Source organism: Pecten maximus, chromosome 13 (genome assembly GCF_902652985.1).
Source record: "Pecten maximus chromosome 13, xPecMax1.1, whole genome shotgun sequence".
Lineage (NCBI taxonomy): Eukaryota > Metazoa > Mollusca > Bivalvia > Pectinida > Pectinidae > Pecten > Pecten maximus.
The window spans coordinates 26,088,517-26,097,314 of NC_047027.1; the positions used below are offsets into that span (position 1 = coordinate 26,088,517).

The 8,798-nt window shown below is 33.4% G+C and overlaps 1 protein-coding gene across 2 annotated transcripts in view; it reads right to left on the minus strand.

The window, feature by feature from the left end:
- Positions 1-6,438, minus strand: part of LOC117341188 — a 28,789-nt gene extending 22,351 nt beyond the window's left edge. The window contains exon 1 of one of the 2 annotated variants that reach the window (XM_033903043.1): positions 6,098-6,435. The gene's annotated coding sequence lies outside the window, so the exon portion shown is untranslated. Of the gene's footprint in view, positions 1-6,097 lie in introns of both variants that reach the window. The other variant, XM_033903042.1, reaches the window with a different exon arrangement.
- Between the last annotated feature and the right edge of the window lie 2,360 nt (positions 6,439-8,798).

Here is an 8,798-nt window from a genome sequence, read left to right on the forward strand (position 1 = left end):
ATTTTTCCAAAGATATGGTTATCAACTTCAAACATTTCAATTATCATTTTCACAAAAACAATAGGACTAAAATGAGAGAGCCTTGACTAACTCCAGTTTCCGGGGTTTTTTTTTAAATAACAGAAAACGTATACCTCAATTAAAGAATCTGCTGATCGAGTGAGCACTGTCAAGGCAATATCTGGGTTTCAACTTAAGGTGACTTCACCTTAAATGAAATTTGAACCATGGCAGCCGGTAATTTACTTCAGCAACAATCCTTGGTCAACCAATGAACTTTTACTGAAAATCACGAGGACAGTTCTTGATAAAAAAAATAGTTATTATACTCTTATAAAATATATAATATCGCGGACTTAAATACATATATTTACATTTGTCTGGCATTGTTACTATATAGTCTGTTTGAGAGCTCTGACATTGATGTACGTTTAAACGCCATCCATCACGCGCTACATTTATCAGCGTATTAATACATGTACAACACAAATCGGTACTACAATATCCAGGATAATTAAGTTTAACGACTAATTATTTCGTCTACGTTATTTGTTATAAAAATATGCCATCTGCGCATTACGTTGATAATAAAATGATTAACAAAATTGATTTGTTTTTAAAAAATTTTCCATGAACTATTTTGTTTGCCAAAAAGCATGCGACCATGTTCCGGCTGTTCCAACGACTGACAAAAAATCTGCTGACTGTCGGTAAGGGCGGGAATTATGAATTTTAAATATGAATTATAGCATTTAAAAAATAAATAAAAAAGTAAAAGGAATGTAAATATAAGCGTTGAACTGTTTTTGTATGATATTTATTATCTATTTGAATGCCAGAGTTATGCAAGCAAACAACATAATGTACGTTAGCACATTATGATTTGTTTGCTCGCAAATAGATCATAAATACCATACTAAAATAGTTCAATGCATAAATATATTGTTTTATTTCGATTTTTCTTTTTTCTGTTTTTTGATCAGAAGGTGAATTAGTCTTGTATTGGCTAATTAGTAACATATCGATTCAATGATATATCTTGTACATAAGATATCATCATGAAATTGCTAAATGAATAAATCTGTGTGAGATCTACTGACATGATACATGTTATACCTGGTATAAGATACCACATATATTAAATTGAGTATTGACATTTGTGTCTGAGTAAATGTTCGTTTAACCGTTACAGTCGGGATAATCGATAAAAGTGCATTATCACCAGCCGAACAAACAAATCAATCTCTTAAAACGGTTCAGTCTCAAGCTTCAACAAATCTTCTAAGGTGTTTATTCTGTATGTTATGTACACAAAGCAGAGTTTCAAATAATGTTATAAAATTCCCTGCTTCCGGACTCATGCATGTACCGTACAATGAATGACTCAGACGATTGCAAGTATAATCATCTTGCTGCAATACAGGTGTGGCAGAGTACGGAAAGCAGTTTATGCCACACCGTTATAATTGCTTATTTATCTCGTAATGGCGACAAATTTATCTTGTTATCACTACATATTTATCTCGTAATAACGACATATTTATCTCGTAATAACGAAATATTTATCTCGTAATAACGACATATTTATCTCGTAATAACGACGTATTTATCTCGTAATAACGACATATTTATCTCGTAATAACGACATATTTATCTCGTAATAACGACATATTTATCTCGTAATAACGACATATTTATCTCGTAATGACGACATATTTATCTCGTAATAACGACATATTTATCTCGTTATGACGACATATTTATCTCGTAATAACGACATATTTATCTCGTAATAACGACATATTTATCTCGTAATAACGACATATTTATCTCATAATAACGACATATTTATCTCGTAATAACGACATATTATTTGTCTCGTAATAACGACATATTTATCTCGTAATAACGACATATTTATCTCGTAATGACGACATATTTATCTCATAATAACGACATATTTATCTCGTTATGACGACATATTTATCTCGTAATAACGACATATTTATCTCGTAATAACGACATATTATTTGTCTCGTAATAACGACATATTTATCTCGTAATAACGACAGATTTATCTCGTAATAACGACATATTTATCTCGTAATGACGACATATTTATCTCATAATAACGACATATTTATCTCGTTATGACGACATATTTATCTCGTAATAACGACAGATTTATCTCGTAATAACGACATATTTATCTCGTAATGACGACATATTTATCTCATAATAACGACATATTTATCTTGTTATGACGACATATTTATCTCGTAATAACGACATATTTATCTCGTAATAACGACATATTTATCTCGTAATGACGACATATTTATCTCGTAATAACGACATATTTATCTCGTTATGACGACATATTTATCTCATAATAACGACATATTTATCTTGTTATAACGACATCTTTATCTCGTAATAACGACATATTTATCTCGTTATAACGACATCTTTATCTCGTAATAACGACATATTTATCTCGTTATGACGACATCTTTATTTCATAATAACGACATATTTATCTCGTTATAACGACATCTTTATTTCATAATAACGACATATTTATCTCGTTATAACGACATCTTTATCTCGTAATAACGACATATTTATCTCGTAATAACGAAATATTTATCTCGTAATAACGACAGGTATATCTCGTTATGACGACATGTTTATCTCGTTATGACGACATATTTATCTCGTTATGACGATATATCTATCTCGTAATAATGACAAATTAATCTCATAATAACGACATATCTATCTCGTGATAAGTTATTTTGTAGTAATAGTAATTTTGGGTTACATATTGAACTTTAGCTTATGTTCCATATGACCCTCAAACGAAAATTGATAATTATAACATTTATTTACTGTAAACCGATTTATCTTCGGGGCGATTCAATTTAGCGTTAAACAGAATTAAAGTCCTACTGTAGTCTGTACCTGTGATTGGAACTTTTTCGTGGTAATTAATTTTCGCTGAGCGATTTTTTTTTTATTATTGATTTCAGAGACACCTCATTGACAGTGGTGGTTTCCAAAACAACAGGGGGAATGTCATAATTAATTACAACTATATTTTCCTGTAGAGGTGATCTGAAAATATTTACCAATACTAGAGGACAGGGTCGGAAATCATGATTGCCACTTGGATGTCAGAAAATAGAGGTTCACTCTAATTTAGATATTGCATGAAACAGTCTCTCGCCGCAATAGGCCATTTCATCAGAGTGAATGACTCTTGCAGGATTTCAAATCTATAATATCTGTAATATATAGCGACTAGGTTTGCAAGTTTGTGGATTTTTACCCTCGGGACTTCTAGAGTTATGTTTGAAAGTAACATACGAGCAAATTTTCCACAAAATGTCATATTCAGATATCCGTTTTAGCATATAAAGCACAACCAACCATAGGTAGGAGCTTTATAACAACTCGAAATTCTAAGATATTATGTTTAATTGTGTTATACCTCCGGTAAATCTAATATATATTTAAGATTTGAAAATCGCCTTACTCAGATAGAGTTGTACATGCCTAAAATTCACATTCAAATGTGCTATCATCCACTGAGGTTTTTGTGATATTAATCTCGAATCAAATCAATTATTTTCCAAAATTTATAATTCAAATCTATTTCAAAATTCACGTTTTATATTTCGCCTTTGCAAGTCGTACATTTGTTTAGATTCCATTTAATTAAAATATCATTAAAATATATGTATTAATGTTAATTAAATTAACTTTTTAAGCAGTTGCTTATCAGATATCCCCATAAACCTAAACTTCCTTGACGAAGAAAATCTGTACTACCCCGTTCATATTACATTTCTTATCTAAGGGTCATAAGAGGAAACTCATTGGTTGTTAAACTAGCCTCTTTGTACCGCGTTGTGTTAAATACTCCATCCAAAGACATACATATATACGATATAAGGTATACACGTCACTGATTCATCATAAAACGGAAGTGATGTCAGTTTGTTTCTGTTCCAAACACTTGATTTAGTGACCTCACCGAATACCACTTCCGGTCTATCCTAAATAACTTGATCACATACGCTCCAAAGTATCACTCCTTACAATTACACTCAGAAAATATGAAACGCGGCGTGCATCTGAGGAATAAGTTGTCTTCCTCTATGAACTGTCATGTATATGCAAAGAAATAATTTTACTAATGATAAAAAATATCAAAATGCAAACTTAGGTAAATAAGTGTATAACGCCATTTTCAAACTGGGACATAACCTAGCTACATCTTGCTCTCCGAGGAAACATCCAATATAGAAAAGTTCTCCGGACGGACCAGCCTTAACTAGAAATATGTATGGCGGCTGATATGTGCCATTTCGTTATTATTTTGCGTCACTTTTTTTTTCGTTATTTCATTTTGTCGCTGCGAAAAGACGATGATTAGTGGGGCGAAATAACGAAATGGCACATATCAGCCGCCATAAATATGGCCTATATTGGCCACTTTTACACGATTGTCTTGTCAGACAGGGATTCAGACGTGGCTTTGATATATCGAGGGAATGTAAATCTGTGGATTGAGAAATAATTAGAGATCGGTAGCTTCTAATTTAAATGTTGATTGATTGTTTGAAATAAAATGGGCCAAAGATTATCAAATGTTACTGAGTTGTTGTCATGAGCTGATACAATTTGGATGGTTTAAATATTAGTTTAGGTAAAATGCTAGAAAAGGGAAATATCCAATATATAACTAAGATATTAAACCCGCAAAGCAATTAAAAAGCATTCCGCTGATTTATAAATATCGTTTAGAGGTTAACTCGATCTGACTTTGTTGTCGGTCATTATATTGTGATAAAGAGTATCATTTCTTGAGATATTACAAACCTGTTTATAAAGCATTAGAACTCGGTACGAGGAAGATTTAGCGGTAAGTATTGGTATTTCATTTTGACGTGTAAGCAATTATTATTTCTACAATGTCCTGTTTTATATTTTGAAAACCTATTCGCCCTGAATAAAACCCAGAGCGGATGACAAACCGATGGATGGATGGATGGATGGATGGATGGATGGGATGGATGGATGGATGGATGAGTCGTCAACGTAAAATAATACATCTTTATGTTGAATAGATCAATAAAATAAATAAATAAATGAATAAATAAATGAATAAATAAATGAATAACCAGGTGCCTGTTTCATCATTGTCTCTTAACTAAAAATGTCCCATAGGAAAGCATTATTAGATTTCAGGAGACAGTCTTAGCTGAGGAACTTTCCTTAAATTAAGGATTATTACTGATGAAACTGGGGCCGGATAGAGAAAGACAAGAAACACGTTAATTCATTTTCTCGTGATTGAGGAGTGTAATTGAAGACACACACACACACACACACACACACACACACACACGGGAATTTTATACCACAAAAATACCTTTCCTGGTTAATCACTAAGTAAATATGTAAAATGTACCCCGAATGATATTTTACTGTTACGAGTGTAATATTACGTTTTAGAATAAAGTACAGTACAGCTGACCTGGCTAATCGAGGGATAATTACTGCATATACATTGTGATTTTTATGTTGTTTTGATAGTATTATTCATTTTTTCTTGTGTATAAAAAAGTAATGCATAGTGTCATTTGCTCAACTGAAAAATAACTTATTTATAACCCCTTCGTGGACAGGTTTATAGATGTTCAGGGTTAGATAGAGAGAGAGAGAGAGAGAGAGAGAGAGAGAGAGAGAGAGAGAGAGAGAGAGAGAGAGAGAGAGAGAGAGAGAGAGAGAGAGAGAGAGAGAGAGAGAGAGAGAGAGATAGATAGATAGATAGATAGATAGAAAGAATGATAGATAGATAGATAGATAGATAGATAGATAGATAGATAGATAGATAGATAGATAGATAGATAGATAGATTGATAGATAGATAGATAGATAGATAGATAGATAGATAGATAGATAGATAGATAGATAGATAGATAGATAGATAGATAGATAGAAAGAAAGAAAGAAAGAAAGAAAGACAGACAGACAGACAGACAGACAGACAGACAGACAGACAGATACCTGGTTATTGTCTTCTTACCTTGTATCAAAAACGATAGAATTGTAATCCACATCGTCGGCGATAGGTACACCATCCCTTCAGTCGTAATGCGGAAGTTTTGAATCCTGTGATGAGTATGATATATGTCCTTTTATCCTCACTTTCCCTATTAATCGCAAGTATAACTAATATCGAAGGGGGTCAGTTCCGGCTGTGACCACGCCCACTCCGACTAAGACATTCTTAAATAGTAATTGTCAAACAAAATAATCCGTCATTCAGAAGCTGTTACGTTAAATAGCAACAACAAAAAGTATTTCACTTTTGTTTTTAGATCCCTGTGGTCAGAGACGTTATAACTTCCTCATACAGTCCAAACAGAATATGTGTATACACGTGTAGGTCAAAGGTCAAATCATTTGTTTAGAAATGTCAAGTTTAAATGGACGTTTAATCTATGTAGTGGTTTTATCAAATCTACAGTTATAGTCACTTTAAATGTGTTTGTTACATCCTTATAACTCCGATAAAACTACCACATATATGTATAACGATATTGTCACCAGATTACAATTTTTACGACAGTGTTCTCATTATATAAGAAATACGCAACAAAATAAAATGTTATGATGTTTATTTTATTTCATTTTGTTTTGTCATATTTTGGTATCTGGGAAGCGACCCCTGACTTATAGATAGCTTTATCTAAGTCAAGGCTACTATAACGATTTATTCACCGGTTACAAATCTGGGATCAAATTTTTTATTTAGAAAATATTATTATTAGTGTCCATGAAAAGGCGCGGGGGTGGGGGTATCTTTCCACCAGACCAATTTAATTCACCTATACCTACGTAATGTCAAGTTCAATGTCATTGGCGGCGTCAAAATATTTGTATTAACATGGTTACCAAGCAGGACTAAGGCGACCCCAGTATGAGGAAAAGTGTCTCTTACATTTTATATATGTCAGTGTATGATGATGGTAATACTATATCATTATACCATTGTATATACATGTAATGAGGTGACGAGTGTAATAATCGGCGGATCCGTGGGTGACGGGGTACGTACCACCCCCACCCCCACCCCCACTCCCCAAAAATGAAAAAAAAGTAACCATTTTGCAAGAATTAAAACTAAGAGTTGCATCATCAGATAGCACTGTAAAACATATATTGGGTGAAAATATTTGTAAACAAATCGGGGCAACGCCCTAAATCAGTTCGTAATACTTATATATTGATATACAGTTTATATAAACAATAAAGCCCATTCCCATTACTCCGGTTTAACCTCTCACACCCTTCCTTCCGGGTCAACGAGTGATTAATATATGTTGGTATAACATGTTTTGCTGTTGATTGTTGTGAAATAGATAAAGTATACATTTACATTTATATCAAGTGTTGACCTCTCGTTGCACAACACACAAGGTAGAGTGCCTTAGTGGTCACATCTTGTCACCTAAACCAATTGTCTTTCTTCGTATTTGTAGGGAATTTCTTTACCTCGCCTATAACAAAGCGAATGCTATAAAAATAGCATATCACTTTATATTAACATAATACAAATTCCTTGGATGTTTGGGTTTTCCTTTCAAACTTCTCCGGGATTTACGTGCCAGTAGGTTTTCCTATTAAAATCGTCCGGGATTAAGAGTTTTTTTTGTTGTTTGTTTGTTTTTATTTTGGAGAAATAATTTCATTTCTTGTCAACAACTTTTAAGAGAAGAAAAAGCTATGACAGGACAACAGGTGCGGATTTATCAGTGTTCTCCTAAAATGATATTTAACAGTTTGACAATACAGTATGGTATAAACGGGGGTGTATAAATAAATAAATAAATAAATACACCTAGATCACTTATTATTAAAATTAACCCCAGAGTCCGACTCCCTAGATCACTTATTATCAAAATTGACCCCAGAATCCGACCCCTAGATCACTTATTATCAAAATTAACCCCAGAATCCGACCCCTAGATCACTTATTATCAAAGTTGACTCCAAAGTCCGGCCCCTAGATAATTTATTATCAAAATTAACCCCAAAGTCCGACCCCTAGATCACGTATTATCAAAATTAACCCCAGAATCCGACCCCTAGATCATTTATTATCAAAATTAACCCCAAAGTCCGACCCCTAGATCACTTATTATCAAAATTAACACCAGAGTCCGACCCCTAGATCACTTATTATTAAAATTAACCCCAGAGTCCGACCCCCTAGATCACTTATTATCAAAATTGACCCCAGAATCCGACCCCTAGATCACTTATTATCAAAATTAACCCCAGAATCCGACCCCTAGATCACTTATTATCAAAGTTGACTCCAAAGTCCGACCCCTAGATAATTTATTATCAAAATTAACCCCAAAGTCCGACCCCTAGATCACGTATTATCAAAATTAACCCCAGAATCCGACCCCTAGATCATTTATTATCAAAATTAACCCCAAAGTCCGACCCCTAGATCACTTATTATCAAAATTAACACCAGAGTCCGACCCCTAGATCACTTATTATTAAAATTAACCCCAGAGTCCGACCCCCTAGATCACTTATTATCAAAATTGACCCCAGAATCCGACCCCTAGATCACTTATTATCAAAATTAACCCCAGAATCCGACCCCTAGATCACTTATTATCAAAGTTGACTCCAAAGTCCGACCCCTAGATCACGTATTATCAAAATTAACCCCAGAATCCGACCCCTAGATCACTTATTATCAA